Here is an 18537-nt window from a genome sequence, read left to right on the forward strand (position 1 = left end):
CGAAAATACCGCAAGACTTTTTTGCCAACCTTATATATAAAAAATAAGTACAAAATATATAAAAAATATAAAAAATTTGAAAATGTATACGAAAATAGAAAAACTCTGACAGAAAAATATTCCAAAAAGAATTTTGTTTGCTATAATTCACTATATTTTTCACTATAATACTACACTGTGTAAAAAAAAATATTTGAATATATCTTTTCTCAGGCTTTGACAAGTAGAAAAAAACTGCTTACTCCAAATTTTGGATGGGCCATCTAAATCTGGACCCAAAATCGAAAAGCTAGCTTTTCATAGGTTGAAAACCTATAAGCTTTGTATTTCATTCAAAAGAAGATATTTAGCTGCTTGCAATAGTACATAAAGTTTTAATACTTAAGACAAAGTATGCCGACGCAATAAGGCGACACGTAAGAAAAATTTGAAATTTTTTTAATTTTTTCGATTTGAATGGCCTTTTAAAATAAAATTTCGTTTATCAGTGCATAAATAAGAATAAACTACTTTTAGCACATCGGTCAATAAGTCCCGGGCCTGACCTCTAGATGGGGCCACTAATACCATATCGATTTTGTTATTTAATAGTGCTAAGCTCTAAAGGTATACTGTCAAGACATTCGGTTTATTATTTGCCAAGTTACAGTGCTTTAAGTGATGCTACTTCTGCTACTTTTAAAAACATTGAATTAAAAAAAATACCGTTGAAGCAAAGCAATGGCTCGATAAACGTTATCCGGACTCTGCTCCATCGGAAAGAACCATCAAACGATGGTATGCTGACTTTAAACGAGGCCGTACAGACACCGATGATGCTGAACGTCCTGGTCGTCCAAGTGGGACATTTACTCCAGAAAATATTGAAAACGCCCTCAAAATAATCATGGGCAATCGCAAAGTAAAGTTGCAAGAGATAACTGCCATCCTCAAGATATCAATAGGCAGTACGTTCGTTGTTTTGCAAGAACATTTGGGTATGAAAACGCTGTTGTCGAAATGTGTGCCACGTTTGCTCACGCCAGAACAAAAATTGTGGATTCAAATAAGTCTGAATTTTTTCGTCGATATGTGACAATGGATGAAACATGGATCCACCACTACACACCGAAGTCATCTGAGTGCGCTGGACCCGGTAAAAGCTGTCCAAAGCGACCAAAGACGCAACAGTCAGCTGGAAAGGTTATAGCGTCGGTATTTTGGGATACTATGCGAATTTTCATTAACTATTTGGAAAAAAGCGAAACAATTAGTTCTGATTATTACTGTGCACTCGTTTCAGTCGAACATTGGAGCAATTGAAGAAGAAAATCGCAGAAACATGGCCCCATATGAAGAAGAAAAAATCTTATTTCCCAAAGACAATGCACCGTGTCACAAATCGATAAAAACGATGGTCAAATTGAACGAACTACGTTGCGAAGTGCTTCCGCACTCACTGTATAGTTCCGATCTAGCCCTTAGCGACTATTGGCTGTTTTTAGACCTCAAAAAAATACTCCAGGGAATGAAATTTCGATCAAATGAAAAATTTATCGCTAAAACTGAAGCGTATTTTGAGGCCAAAGATAAATGTTTTACAAAACAGACATAGCAAAGCTACAAACTCGTTGGAATGATTTTATCATCGCCAAAGGGGACTACATTGATGAATAAAGAAGAATTTTTGAAAAAAATGTTATTTTCTTATTCAGGCCCGGGACTTATTGACCGATGTGTTAATTCTGTTTTCAACGAGCTATAAATTGTGAAAATCCACTGAGGCTCATTAAATCCACTGAGGCTCATAAAGTTCTATGAGCCTATAAACTATACGAGGCTATATGTCTCTTCTTAGTACACCAAAAATCAATTTAAAAGCCAGAAAAAAGTCAAAACGAAAAATGCGTTTAAGATTTAATTTCATTGAAGACAAAACAGTCCATTTTAGTGAGGAGTTAGAGGGTTAAAATTTTCCAAAAAATTGTTTAACCTTATTTGTTCCATAGAACTGCTGAGTATATCAAGTATCTTAATGTAAAGATCACTGAGCTTGCAAAAGACTGAAATGTGCAAAAGACCGAAAGCTTCGACCCTTTTCAACTAAAATTCAAACGTAAACTCTCAAATCGCCTTGTACATATTTTTTGTGTTATACAGTGTAATTAAACGATTGTAAATACTGTTAGAAAGATCATTACAATGTCTGTTTGATTTACTAAATTTGAATGAGCTGCCATTTCAATACCTTATATTTTAGTTAAAAAAAATTATTTTTTATCACAAATCTTAACCCTAAAGAAGCTAAAGTAATGATCAATCGAAAGAGGAGATTAAATAATCTCGAACTGTAAACATTTTATAATCAATTTGCTTTAAAGCGAATATTTTCGTATTCCAATTCGTTGGTGGCTCGAATAAATATTAAATAAAAAAAATTTTCAAGTAAATTAAATAAAAAAGGGGTTTCTCATTTTCTTACCATAGAACAAAATTTAGGAGGTTGCATTAAGAAAAATATTTTAAATAAATTGAATAAAAAATAAGTGCTTCAAATTTTGGCCATAAAACAAATTTAAGAGGTGGCGTAAAGAAAAAAAAAATATTTTAAATAAATTAAATAAAAAAGGTATACAATTTTCTGGCCAACTGAAAAGGGGAAAGGAAAGCCCAAGAAAAAAATTTTGTAGAGAAATTAAATAAAAAATCAGTGTCTTGTTTTTTGGCTATAGAACAAATTTGGGACGTAGCATCAAGAAAGAAAAGTTAAATAAATTAAATAAAAAATAAGTGCCTCACTTTCTGACCATGAAACAAATTGGGGAGGAGAAAGAAAAGTCATAGAAAAAAATACTTTAAATAAATTAAATAAAAATCAGTGTCTCGTTTCTTGGCTATAGAACAAATTTAGGTTGCATCAAGAAAAAAAAATATTTTGAATAAATTAAAAAAAATCAAAGTCTCTTATTTTGGCTGTAGAACAAATTTAGGAGGTAGCATAAAAAAAACAAATATTTTAAATAAATTAAATAAAACAATAGTTGGCTTTTTTTCTGGCTATAGAAAAATCCAGGGGTAGCGTTAAGAATTTTTTTTCTTTTTTTCTTTGGACAACCCTGATAGACTTATACATACACATGAGATTACAAATGTATGTTGTTTCAGCTCAGTGTCAAAGCACTAAATTGAATTACTCTACAGAAATATAAGCTACGTAACAAATGGAAATAATGTCATTCAAAAGAACACCCGAAAAGATAATCATTTTAATGGTGCGAATGTCAAAAAGTAAAATTATTAAAGTGACAATTAAGATCAAAAGATAGAAGTTGAAAATATATTTCGTTTTTTTTTTTTGTTTTACTTTCACTTTTTCGAGATAAGCGCACAAAGGCAAAAATCATTTAGTAAATAGAAATTGTATACCCACGTACACGACTGAAGGTAACCTTTTGCGCATTTGTGGCAGGCACTATAATTAGCTAAGAGTATACAGGAGCAACGCGTCACATTCCCTCAAGCATTGAATGTCACATTTGACATTCCACGCATTCGCCAAATACAGCAATGCCATTGAGGCATGTCAAGTTTTACGGCGCAACAGCGGTGAGGCAGGCAACAACAAAACTTTATGCGATATTTGTGCCATTTTCAATGAAAATCGAAATTTCCCAAGAACCGCAAATAGAGGATACTTAAACGTTTTGCGACCTCCCACTCAAAGTTGATTTATTATGTTGGCGAAAAATTCCGAGCATATCGAATGCGCATTTTCACCTCTTTTTGTTTGTTAATTTCAAATTCTCAAATTCACTGAAGCATGAAACGTAGTAAATGTGCGCAACTCAAGTGGCTGCCTGCCAACTGGCGCTGAATGAGTGGGAGATTGGGTGGTTGTGTTGCTCGCCCCCCGCCTAAACATTGACAATTCACCTTTTGTTTGACGAACTGTCTTTTGAAATGCCCAGCCAAGCTGCTGTCAAACTTTTTCGTGCCTATTTAGTGAGCTGAATGCGTAGGCTTCACTTGCGTTTTGTTTTTTACTCACCTGTGGCAGCCCTTTTCCGCTTTAGTTGCTCATTAATAAGAAGTTTCTTGGATGGAGTTGAATGCAATATTTCATTAATTTCTTTAGACAACAGTCGAAAATGGCATAGTAAAATGTCAAAAGTGAGCAACAAAGCGTGAAGAATTTATATAGCTCTGAAATAGATAAATACTTTGGATAACCAAGCCAACACTAAATGTAGTATAAGCGGGAGTGAAGAAAATATCATCTAGGAATAAGCCGAAGAAATCAATCGCGGATGAGCTGGCTAAATCAGTCAATTCTGCTCAATATGTGGGCATCTCTTCATCCTCCTCTAGACATAGAAGGAATGAGCACAGAACTACAGGTGGCACAAAATTAATCATCTAATTTTATTTTTGAAAAACTTTTTTAGAAAACAAAAAAAATTGGGTTTTCAGATAAATCTATGCCAATAAGCCACAATCGTATGACGCTCTGAAAGTCGGATCATTGCAGCAGAGTCATCCGTGCAAAGCCTCTGCGGGCATTTGAATTACGCCATATTTCATGCCTTTCGTTAATAATTCCCACACAACTTGTTTTATTTCATTTCGAACCGCCCTTGGGAAATCCTATATTTTAAGTCAACTATATTTATAAATGCAATGGAGAGGCTTGTCGGTTGTTATAAAAATCGAATATTAGTCACTCGATAAATCTTTTCCAAAAATCCTAATCTTTTATCACAGTCATGGTCGCCACGTCTGTTATAATGCCATTGTAATATTTCGTATTAAAGATTTGCCCATTCATAGCCCAATGCGGTCTTAAACCATACCGATTTCCAAGCGAATTCTAAGCTTTTCCCAAAACGGTAACTAAACAGTCCAGGTCCTCAAAGATTGGGTTACTGAGAATCATATGTACAGTGTTCTCATAAAACGTGCGGAAACTTTTATATGGGTCTTCGATCTAATAGTCCAATGCGCTTTAAAAATTCTACTTTAGAATGATTCGCTTTTACTCTAAATGTACTTATGAATCCAAGCACAAGTTTCGTTTCGATAAATAAAATCAGATAAACAAAAGTAAATTTATTTCATTTAACAAATATGTATTGCAATTATCCTCGACCAACTCGTTGATGCCGTTCCGCCAAAAATCGCCTATTGTGGTGTCAAAGAAGTTTTTGAGCCAGTTTTTAAGAACCTCTTTGTTATCGAAGATCGTAACGTCATTCATATGGTTTGACAGGGAACGGAAAAGAGGGTAATCGGTCGGTGCAAGGTCCGGAGAATACGGCGGATGCTGAAGGATTTCCCATTCGAGCTCTTGGAGTGCGGCTTTGACGACTTATGCAACATGGGGCCTGGCGTTGCCTTGAAGAAGTATGGTTTGACCATGTCGATCAGGTCTTTTTAGTCGAATGGCCTCATTCACGCGGAGTAGCTGGGCAATGTAGAGCTCCTGGTGCACCGTGGCGTTCTTTTCGAGCATTTCCCAGTGCACGATGACCTCTCAGTCCCATCAAACACATATCATCATCTTCTTTGGATGAAGATCCGGTTTGACTTCCGACTTTGGCGTATCTCCTGGAGCCACCCACTGCTTTCTTTACTTTGATGTACTAGTATAGGCACCATTTTTCATCTCCCGTGACGATTCGGTACAAAAAGCGCAGTTTATAACCGGGTATTGCTCGATGGTGGGTGAGATGCTGAGACTTTCATTGATTTTTTTTTTTCGATGATCTCGTGAGGCACCCAGGCTCCCAATTTATCAGTAAATCCCATTAAATTCAAAGTAATTGAGAATCGGTTTATAATCGTGGTTCATTTTTTCCGCCAATTCACGACTGGTATGGCTATGAAGATACATATTCACGAACCCAATAATTTAATTTTTGCTAAAAAAAATAAATTTTGGGCAAAGATATAGTCATCTTTATTGGATGCCATCTCAGGAGTAGTTCTTTGCGGTGAAGAAATCAATCAAAAAATTATAAATATTTAACTCAATATCTGATAGAAGTAGTACTTATGAAGGTTTTTTTAAAAATAAAATAGCGGCCTTTAAAAGCTTACACATAAACTTTTAAGGATAAGACCATAATTCTTTATTTAAAAACCAAGTTAAATTTAAGTTTTTAGCAATAACAAACATTCTTCTAACAAGCTTTCATACAAATTCATGGAGTTACTCTTAAATTCCAGCGATCACCCTAACTTATTAATAAAATTTTGTTCATTAGCAGAAATGCCAAATAAGAATAAATTTTTTTTAATTCTATTATTTTGAGTTTAATTCGATGGAATTTTAATGTTAAATATCTTATCAAATAGTTAGTATTTTATTTATTTATAATTAGTAACTTCCGAAAGCTTCACAATAGAATTCACACATTTTTCTTTCGGTTTTTTTTTCAAATACGTTTTTTGTTTGTACAAAAAACTTTTCCAAAACTATTTTCGAACATTTTTTTCCAAATTTTTTATTTTTTTTTTTTTGTTTAATTTGTTACCAAATTTGATACCATTTTTTTTTAATTATATGTAGCTATATATATTTTTTAAATTTTTTTCTTTAATTTTTTATACTTTTTTCCAAATTTTTTTTTAGTTATATTTAATTTTTAATTTTCTTCGGTATTGTATTTAATTATAATAATTCTGACAATTTTTTTTGTTTTGTATATATTATATTTTTAATTTTTCTTTTTAATGTTTTTATACGTCTTCTTCCAAATGTGGTTATATATATTTTTTTTAAGTTTTTTCTCCAAAATAGTTTTCTAAAATATTTTTTTCAAAATTTAGAAATTTTTAAAAATATTTTTGTCAATATTTTTAATTTGTTTCCAAATTTTATTCCAATTTTTTTTTAATTATAGGTATATCTTTGTTTAACTTTTTTTTTGCTTTTTCGAAATTTATTTTCCAATTTTTTTCCTAATTATTAATTATATTTAAAAATTTTTTTCTTTTAATTTTTTTCCACATTTTCATTTTTTTTTAATTGTTTGCTAACTATTTTTTTTAATTATATTTAATTTTGTACATATATTTACTATATTTTCAATTTTTTACAGCTTTGTTTTATTTATATATGTATATATTTTTATTTTTAAATTTTTTTATATGTTTATTTCCAAATTTGTTTTCTAAATTTTCTTCCAAATGTGGTTATATATTTTTTATCTAAGTTTTTTTTCCATTTTTTTTTAATTAAATTTAAAAATATTTTCCAAAATAGTTTTCTAAAATATTTTTTTTCAAAATTTAACAATTTCTGTTAATATTTTTGTAAATATTTTTAATTTGTTGCAAAATTTATTCAAATTTTTTATAATTATATATATTTGTTTAACTTTTTTTATGTTTTTTCCAAATTTATTTTCCAATTTTTTTCTTAATTATTAATTATATTTAAAAATTTGTTTCTTTCAATTTTTTTTAATTGTTTGCTGACTATTTTTTTTTAATTATATTTAATTTTGTACATATTTTTACATATCTTAAATTTTTTACAGCTTTATTTTATTTATATATATATTTTTATTTTTAAATTTGTTTTAATGTCGTAATTTTTTTATATGTTTATTTCCAAATTTGTTTTCTAAATTTTTTCTTAATTATATTTAAAAACTTTTTCTTTCCCTTTTCAAAATTTTTATTTTTAATTATAGTATACATTTTTTTCACAATTTCCTTTTATTTTGATTTCGTTATTATTTTTTCCAATTTTTTTTTTAAATAAATTTTATTCTATAATAATAAAACACAATATATAGAAATATTAAAAAAGCACGGATTTTACTTCACCAAAATTTTTAACATTGAATAAATCTGAAAATTATAAAATCTTTTCAAAATTTTTTTAACTCAAATAAAGAAATTTTCAAAAAAACCATATCCAAAATACTTGATCCAGTTGGCATGGAATCGCTCAAATGTTTCTGGATTTTCGGGATAGATAAGAAAAAAGTAGTAGTAGGGGAAGGAAATTGATGTTGCCTTATGTTATCAGTTGCACGTATTTTATTTCACACTCAAACTCCCACTTTGAAATTCATGATAATAAAATTTGTAAATTGAATAATTTTTCTTCGTTAGCCCCTCCAATCAAACTCGAAATGCTTCTGGTCTGTTATTTAATTTCCATCAAATTTCTTCTTGAATGAGCTTCGGTGTCTAATTTTTGTTCGAGCTTTTTTTCAAAACGGAGAAAGGTGCCTACATTTGCAAGAAATGCTTATCTTCTTTTACATTTTTCAAAATTTAACCACTTTGCTGCATTTTTCTTCCGTTGATTACGATTAAAAAGTAAGTCAAGTGTAAGTTTATGAATTTCCACATTTCATCCTTTTTTTCGGCATTACTGACAGACAACAAAGTGATGTGGGTACGTGTGCCATATTTAATTGACAGCCTACGAAGGAATGGAAGATACTGACTGGCAAATGTGCACAGCAAAGTGAATATTTTTCTGCTTCTTTTTCGAAGCTAACCACATTAAAGTGGTTATCACATCTCATAGTAGACCCATCAGCCAACCGACTGACCCATCATGGACTTAACGCGATCAAAGAAATTAACCAATAAATGCAAGATGTGGTGAGGCAGATGATGTTTCTGAAAAAAAAAGGGAATAAGTTGAGAAGAACTTTTTGCCACGTGTTGATGCTGAACGGCAAAATAAAAATAAAAATAAAAATAGAAATAAAAAAAATCTATGAAATTCACTTAGCTACAAAATCCGCTGTCATTCACAGCCCACAAATAAATGCCAACGCACGAGAAGTCAGTCACTGATACAGCAATAATGGCAACAATAACAACTAAAGCTACAATAACAACTAAAGCAACAACAATAACACTAATAAAGACAAAAGAGCGCAACTAAGTGAAAATCTTTTCAATAGCTAAGTTTTCCTGCAATAATTTTGTTGCTCGTTTAAGGCAACGTTCGAGGAAGAGTTAGAGGCAGCACACAGATTGCCCTGGCAGCATCATCTGTCACAAACAAACAAATTAAATTGTTAGCCACTTTTTCATTAAAACTAATTACGCATTCAAAACCTTTCACTACATAAGCGACCAACGAACCAACCAACCAACCAAGCAGCTGGCCAGGCACCTTGCCTGCCTCCGCCAGTTAGTGCGCCACAGCGAGGCTGAATAACAAAAATTTTAAATTGTTGAAAATTTCTTATAATTAAATTCAAAACACAACAACAGCAGCACAGCACAAAAAACAAAACGTAACAAATGCTAGGGGATTGCAAAGTGAAGGCAGAGAAGAGGGCAACAAATTTGCAACCGAACTTGGTCCCGCGCCAATCCAGCATTCACAAAATCACAGTTGCTTATTCGCCCATTCTTACTTTACCTCTCTTTGTTCTCCACTCCGCCCACTGACTAATTGATGCTCTACATTTCATTCGCCCACTTATGCACCCCGCCCCCATCCCTTCTTGGAAGCAAGCGCAATCCTTTGTACCGGGATTTTTGCACCTTTCGGCACACGATGCCTTAGCACAAAGAATTTTCGTGCATCTCTCTTCTTGTCTACCTTTTCAACTACTTTAACAATAGCAACAAAATTCCACAATTAAACAATTCAAAATAGCCGAAAATATTTTAAGTCGTAATTTTGCCTGTCAACGCCACAAATCGGCCAGGCAGGTTGGCATCGTCAACTCCCGTTCCGATTTTGTGCTCTGGTCGCCAGTTTGATTCACTTTGATTAGACTAGAATTATAATTGATGCCATATTTTGAAAAAGTAAAAGCGAACGCAAAGCACAAAAAATAATTATTACAAATTACAACAACTTAACTTATTTGAGGAAGTTGTTGGTGGAGTTAATAAAGTTATGCATGGCACAACAATTTAGGTATCATATTTGGCATGAAAGGAGTAGCAAAGCAGAAGCCCATTTGTCAATTAACCTCAACTTGGTGAAGTAGCAGAGAAGGTACAAAGTACAATTCCAATTCCTTAGAACAGGGCTGGGCATAACCTGGAGCTCGCAAACGAAAACTGTTTTGTTTCACCTGAAAATAGACAAAGATGAAACTTTTCATCGAATTTGTAAACAACTTTTCCATTTTACTGATTGCCCAAGCATCGATATATACTTTTTCACATGTTCCCGATCCATTTTCAAATTGCGTATACGCGTGGCGTTGGGCACAGCTAAACTACCTTAGGCCCAGTGAAGAAACGCTCACGTGAGTCATCGACAACGTCGACCAAAAAGGCTTTAACAAACGCTCCGGCTTTGAAAGTATTCGATGCGGTACCAGCTGGTAGTAGCAGAAGAAGAGGAGGGCCTGCTCTGCGTTGGAAAGATCAGGTCGAGAAGGACTTGGCTTCACTTGGTATCTCCAACTGGCGCCGGTTAGTACAGGCGCTTTGTTAAACTCGGCCAAAATCGTGTACGCGGTTAACGCCCCATTCAAGAGAAATAAGAAAGAAGACAGTCATTCAACCCCATTTAAAACTGTCTGCCTGCTAAGTTGTCTTGAAGATTGTCTCTAATTTTTTTTAATTCCACCATTGCTTGAGAAAGTATGGAAATTATGGGTAACCTAAGACCACTGTGCATAGCCAGAGAGCATGTGAAGATTACAAAACCCCATTCAGTAACCAGAAAGTCAACCCTTTTTGGAAGAGTCATAAAAGGCATCATACTTGAAAAGGTTGGTGTTGAAACTAAGCAACCTAATTCTGCTATCCGTAAGTGTGTAAGAGTGCAGCTCATCACAATGGCAAGAAAATTACCGCATTCGTCCCACGTGACGGTAGCTAGAACTATTTACTTGTACTCGTATATAGAGAAAACAATGAAGACTTGGTTGCTGGTTTCGGTCGTAAAGGACACGCCATGCGTGATACTCCCGGTGTACTTTGCAAGATCGTTGAGATTGCGAACGTTTCATTGCTTGATTTGTATAAGGAAAAGTGGGCGCGTCCGAGATCGTAAATATTCACTTTATTAATTTTAATATATTCGCTTATAGTTTATATGAAAGACCTAAGTATAACTTAACCTCAGTAACATTCGTCGACTGAGTAGCTTGAGATTCTGCTAATAAATTATGGGACATTCAAGCGAGTGCTCATTCTTGTCTTTCGTTGCTACTGGAAAGCTTATTCGGGGAAATTTGTTTTAATTTTTAATTTTATTTATTTGTTTTGCTGCCGTCTATAAAATCCTAAAAATTTTACCTCGATTGGAGGTTTCTTTTCAAACTTTTATCACTTATACCAAAAACCTCAATCTCTGCCGCTGCTGACGACCTAAAATAGCATAGGTAAATAACTGATTTCATTGCATGCGGCCCTTAAAAGAGAATAAACGCACGTCATAGGTCACCAGAAAAGTGGAAAAAATTTGATATGATCTGCCCAGTTTCTGGTGCCCACATGCAGGTTAAAGCATCCACTTTCATTTCCATAGTAGAATTTCTTGACTAACTGCTGGTTTTTTATATACATAACCCGCCAAGGAGCAAATAAGCAAAAGTCCAATGTCTAAAAACCTGCGAACTGCTCCTGGAAAGATGGGCTTCGCGCCAACTCAGCGAGCCCTAGGCAAGTACATGAACTTGTATGCTCGCAAAATCTTTCCGGAGCACATGCGGATCGCAAGCGTTCGAGCGATCTTCTGAGGTCGACAAAATCTCAGCTCTCGAACTTCGTGGGTGTTTTCACAAGACCCCATCCGCGAGGCATGCATGCTGTGAAACTTGAAATTACCTCGAGTCCGTCAGCTATATGGAGGATGACGTGGAATCATCTCATCATCTTCTCCTTAGCTGCCCTGCTCTCGCATGGCTAAGGTTTAGGTATCTTGTCTCCTTGTTTCTTTGCTACGCCTGCTGATATAGCAGGCTTGGATATTAAAAATCGAATGATCTAGACTCCAAATAGTTTTTAATAATGATTATTTTGGCAAATATTAGAGCTATACTCCAGAAAAGGGCATGGTCGGGCTAATAAAGCAGGGCCTTGTATACAAGTCAATCTCAGGCAAGTAATTTTAGTAAACGTAATAAAAGAAGTTTGTAAGAAAGCTTGAGGTATTATTTTCTACTGCCACTTTCCAAAACTATATATTTTCACATTACTTCTTCCTTTTTAAGTTTTAATTTCATCCGATTTGGCGTGTGAGTGATATTTACTTAAAAAGGGAGGAGGCCAACGGAGATCTTGGCTGAGATTCACTCTTCCTTTATCGTCGTCTCCTTAGAGCTGGCATTGGGTCTAACCCTGGACCGAAGTATATTTCTGCTACGTTTGCCAAAGATAGCTCCACGCAAACTCCATATCGCTTACCTGTAAATACAATCAGTACAACGAGTGGTTCAACGGGTAGTACAACGGGTGACGCCACCTTAAGACATATAGGGAGTGGTTCACATGGTTTGTACTAACATGATGCTTTCGCCATCTGGCGCTCTTAGAACCCATGGCTTCTACCTCGGGTGCAACCATCTAGCACCGGAAATAGAACCTCTACGGTCCTCGGAGTTTACCCGAGCAATATTACTTAGCCTTTAGAGCCTTTAACAAGCTCCTCCAACTGACTCCCCCGCACTCAGTCAAAAGGACTTGCATAGAGGCTATCTACTTTTCATAGTGGGATCCAAATATATCTGACGCTATTTCACTATTTCCTCCAACAGTTCCTCATGCATCCATTCATCCTCGAACTTTCTACAGCTGTCGTTCTAAATATTATTTGATGTAGTGCACTAAAGTTCGCTTTTAGGGCAGTCCTCATTTCAGACTCTGTTTTTCAGTAATTTCCTACTGCCTGCATCATTTCCTGCAACATCGCGCCCACTTGCCACACACCATACGTTTCCTTGCATCTCTGCCCGAAACTCCACACTTTCTGTGTCATTCGCCTTTTAAGCGGCATAAACTTTTGCTCGATGCTTGTTGCTAGTTTGTAAGCATGTATGTGTGTATGCGTTTGTTTCATAATTTTTGCTTCTGCGCTGCTGCTCTCGCTAGCATTTTCTATGTGCATTCATATATGTGAGGGATGCCAATATTAGAGGTGGTTGTTGATACCGAAATGTTGGGATATTTTTGATATGTAGAAAAGTTATATCTCGGGACGAATTCGGAAATATCAAATACAGTTGTATTTTGCTAAAAAATGAAAGCAGTGTTTGACATTTATTTATTTTAGTATTGAAAGCTTATTACAGAAAATTAGAGATAAATGGATTTTGTTTACTATTTATTTAGTTCCAAAAAGCACAAAGAAATAACTTTTCACTCTACCAACGACAATTTTTTAATTGACAAATTTCTTTCATATTTCGATTCCTAAAGCTTATGTGCTCGCTGATGTCAAATCTGAAATTAGAATTATAAAATTCTAAACGGCCAGATAAAAAAAAACTAAAACAGACAAACAAAATCTCATTCTTCAACCCCAAAACTTATCCTTCCCACCCTTACTCCCGCACAATGATCTGCGCATTATTTGCATTGTGCAAAGAAAAACACACAGTTGCACAATGCATCAGTGGTGCCAGCAAGAAGAAGCGGGTGACCGCGGTAATAGCGCAGGCACACCAAATGTAGTCCTCAACTATCTGTGCGATCCTTCTGACAGAAAAAATTGACATACAGATGGCGCTCCAAGCACTAAGAAGGCATTATTCCTAAGCAACGACAGGTGGGCATACCCACTGCTTAGGACTGATAGCGGCAGGCTAATCACCTACCCTGTCAGAAATCAAATAGATTAACGAAACCAACGCAAGACAAATCTTGTCGAGGCCCTATGCTCCCAAAAGAAGTGAACAAGGGAAAAAAACGGCCAGAATCCATTGAAATGGAGCCACTCTCAACCAAAAGTGGTTCCACGGTATTTCAATCCAATCCCAACGTATATGTTATATGTTCTAAGAGAATATAGATGCCGATTATCAGAAATCTGGGTTTCAAAAATAGCGAGTCCAATGCAATGGAAATATAGCCATTATAGATGAAAGTTATTTAGATCGCAAATTTTGAATCTCAGATCTGAACTCTATAATGCAAACTGCCAAGTCCTGTTGGTGGTGAAGGTGTTGTCTGAGTGGCACAGCCCAGACTCAATTGGCACAAAAGATGACATTTTGGTACACCACTTGTAGAACCATCTTGATTTCACTATGAACCTGCCTATGTCGTCTATTTTCTTTTCTGCAGTTTCTTTCAAGTTAATCATCGAGAATTCCCTCAGCTTTCTATGTCGTAGAGCACACATACTTGGGCGTAAGCACACAGATAGTGAAAGACTGTTTCCTTAGATTCTTTTCGATTGCAGCTTCTACATTTATCGTTTGCACGGCCACCTCAACTTCCTGGCATGGTCTCCCAAAGGCCAATGCCCGGTTATTGTTGACGTAGTTTTGAAGATGACTGAAGGGACTTGGTTTTCTTAACAACTCGCCAATTTTCTGGATATGTTGAAATTTAGCCACGTTTGTTTAGTTATTTTGCAGATATCCGTGTTAGTCCATCTGTCAACGGCCTGCTTCTGGAATAGCGAGAAGATTTCCCTTTTGCGCATGCCTTGTGGGCAGCCTATTTCTACCGCTTCAGATTCATTATAGGATGCGCCTGTCTCGCCAGTTCATTAAGTTTCTCATTTCCTTCTATGTTTCTATGGTCAGGTACCCAGATGGGAGTGATGTTTGTCGTGCGCGCTAAAGCCTTAAGTTCTTCTTTGCATTGTCTGACGATTTTTGAATTGATTGTAGGTGGCTTTAAAGCTAAGATGGCTGTTTGACTATCTGAAAAAATACATATTTCCGATAGTTGTAGTGAATGGTTTTAATTATCCCGCAAGCTTACCTTATACCCAAAACTTATGCATGAAAAATATTTTACCAATTCACCAGTCGAAAAGGTTTGTAAGTTTCGAGGTCTTCGAATATACACTGGCAACGATGCCGCAATTCATCTTGGATCCGTCGGTGTACAGTGCAGTTGTATTCTCTTTGACTCCTGAATTCAAATCCCACTCCTTGCGCGTGTAGAACTTTACCTTGAACTCTATTCTAATGTCTAGGGTAGCGGTAGTAAAATCTAATTAGTTGCTAGTAAGATAATACTACGACCAAACATCATAGCATTCCATAAGCCACGGTACTTACTGCTGTTAGCCCTAGTTGCAAATCTATTGCCTCTGCTAGACACGATCTCATAGTTCCAGTTATAGCGACAAGTCCTACCCCGACCTAATTTTCTATCATACTATCTTCCTTTTCTCTCTCTCTTTCTGTGTGACAGAGAATGTGGAGAGAAAAAACTTCCTTTAATTTTTTTCCTTCATCTTTTTTCTTGTTTTTTCCTTGTAAATTTCTACAAGAGAATGTTGAATTGCCCATTATAAATGTCCTCATTTCACATTATATGGAAGTTAAACAGAGAGACGCTTTATCAGCATTGATATTCAACCTAGTCCTACACGCAGCAATAACCAAAATAAATCCAAATGGGACAGCACACAACAAACCGTTCCAGCTTCGTGCATATGGATATGGTATACTTATTATGGCGAAAGACAGAAGTGAATTAAAGAGTGCATTTAAAAAAACTAGATAAAACAATAAGAAATACTGGGCTAAGAATTAAATCGGAGAAAACGAAGTTTAAGGACCGATCCAGCTCTGGTTTAAGGCATGATGACCTGCTGATCGGGGACTATGCCTTCGAAAGTGCACAGAAATTTACCTATCTGGGTATCAAAATATCAGGCAATAAGTTTTAACAGCAAATAAGTCTTACTTTTCTAATTACTCTTACTTTTTCTAATTTGAAGCTGCTTAAGTCTAGATTATTATCTCGCGCCCAAATATATGTACCTATACGACTGCAAGACAGTACCTATCGAATCAAATATAATCATGAGCTGGAACTATTACCAAACATCGAAACTGTGAAAAGATTTATAAAATTTCAGAAGATAAGATGACTCGAACACATGTTTAGAATGCTCAAGGAGAGAAAGACTCGAAAGACAGTTGAATTATGCCATGTTGGAAGCCGAAGAAGAGGACACCCCAAAAAGAAAAAAAAACGAAAGAAACGAAATGTCTCGAAGACGTAGATGGTGACCTTTAAAAGCGAAACGTGCGGCGGTGAACGGAGGTAGCCCTAGATAGAGATAGATGGCGCAAGGTTGTGAATGAAGCAATGGTTCACCAAGGAATGTGATGCTAAGAAGAAGAAGAAGGAGAATAAGCGAACAACGCCAGTCAAATCTATGGGTCCTACACATACGTCCCACTGCTTTTGAAAGTTTTAAAGCGGAAACTAGTTCATAGAATAATACATTTTTTAATCGTATTTATTAAAATTTAGGTTTCTAGCTTAGGTCAGTTGGGAAATATTTTTCAGATATTTCACAATTTTCTCTTTGGACTGAAAATACTACTGAGAGTATAAACAACCACGTTCTCCCCACTCTCATCGGAAGTCAGGTATCTTGAAGTGATACTTGACTCAAAACTCAATTGGAAGCTACACATTGAAAATCGGGTAAAGAAGTCCAGAATTGTCCTCTACACCTGTAAATCTATGTTCGGTAAAAAATGGAAACCCAAGTCACAGGTCGTACTGTGGATGTAATTACAATGCAGTGTTCTTGCCAATTTTACCGTATGGATGTCTAGTTTGGTAGGAAGCTCTTCGGAAGGGCTATAATAACACTAAACTAGGAAGGGTGCAAGGACTGCATGCATTGGCATCGTCAGAGCATGTAATTAAAACTTGCCCCACTGCAGCCCTGAATGTCCTTTAGCACTTACTTCCCATCGACTTTTCCGTCATTTCCACGTGAAATCAGGTTAAAAGAGATTGTTCTCTGGAGACAATCTCTCAAAGGACATGGTAGCATTTTCGGGTAGTTAACACCGTATTTCGCCGAACTTCCAATAGATCTCTTTATCCGCAAACTAGAGTTTAAGGGTCGTGCTAGGGCAATATTTTCAAATAGGCAGGACAGGATCGAGGGGATAATCGAGGAGATCAAATCTCTTGGGTGTGCAGGTAACATTTCTCTGATCTGGGTTTCAGGACATAGGAACATAGAAGGAAATGAAATTGCCGATGAACTTGCCAGGAAAGGGACTTAATTGGCCTCAAAGACCTCCTACCCGGTCATCGACATCCCCCTGACTATTGTTAAAGGGGAACAGCACAAATTATTTCTGAGGAAAGCGCAGAAAAGATGGAGCTGCATTTCTTTATGTGTTATTTCGAAAACCTTTTGACCCCAATAGGATATAAAAAGGACTCAGAAAGTCCTTTGGACTCCTCACCATTCAATTTCCTTTAGCTGTCTTTACCGGTCACTGGACGATCGGCACACACGCAGAAAAGCTAGGGTTACCATATAGCCTCCATTGCAGAAGCTATAGGGACCTTTCAGAGAAAGAGATGCCAGCCGGACGACTAAGGTCACTGCAAGCTCCTTTCTTCGACAGCCTGGGGCAGTGCGCCAACCTAAATCCAATCAATCTCCTCCATTATATCAACAGCTCGGGCTGGCTGTAGATGTCTGGCTATTGGATGTCTCATAATGCTATCAAAACGGCGCTTTAGTGCTACTTGAGGAGTGCCAGACCGGCACTGCAAACATTTCATCGACCTACCTACCTATAAACTAAATTTACTGTTCATAAAAGCTGCCGACGAAAGCAGCAATTTGCAGGTAAAAGTTGCGAATTGGCTATATTGCACACTGATACCATCTTTCTGAACGTCAAAAAGGAAGAAACCTGTAGTCTCACTAAAATTTTGCTCCAAATCTCTTCTAAAGTTCAACTCAGAAAAAATTAATAAGCCACCGCGTCATTCATAACAACTAATTCCAGAAATTCCAGCACTTAAAAACAGTAATCCTAAACCCGTATAAGTCCGTAATTTCGGGATCCGCATATTTTCATCCCTACCATACATATATAAATACATATACATACATACACAAGTAGTAATGCTCCAAGCGTTCCAAAAACTACCTACTGCAATCGCCTACTTTTGGCAGCAGCTGCTTTTGTCATTATTAATAACTGTTAATTATTCACTATAATTTTGTGAGCGCGTGTAAAAACGATAGCCAGCGAACGAGGCGAACATGAACGCTAAAATAAAACCAAAAAAAAAAAAAATTAGAAAAAAATACGAACAGAAATAGCCAAAAAGCTACTACTTGCAACACGCGCCCACTCAACCTTTGCCAGTTGCCTGAAAGCAAAAACAACAAAAAAACGAAACTACCGTTATGCTGTTTTAATGGTGTTGTTGCTTACACTTACTGCTTCCTCGTTCACGTTTTTCGGTTAACAACAGCTACAACTTTTCTGCCCCTGTTGACGTTGCTCTTTTCGCTGTTTTCCCTTTGCCACCAAAGCTGTTAACGTTGCCATATTTTTCATTTGGCTTTTTGCACAGTTTCCAACTTTGTTTTTTATGATTCCCATTGAATTGCTGAGCACAGCAAGAGTTACTGTTTCGTATTTATTTGTT

The sequence above is a fragment of the Anastrepha obliqua genome, chromosome 5 (genome assembly GCF_027943255.1).
Source record: "Anastrepha obliqua isolate idAnaObli1 chromosome 5, idAnaObli1_1.0, whole genome shotgun sequence".
Classification (NCBI taxonomy): Eukaryota; Metazoa; Arthropoda; class Insecta; order Diptera; family Tephritidae; genus Anastrepha; species Anastrepha obliqua.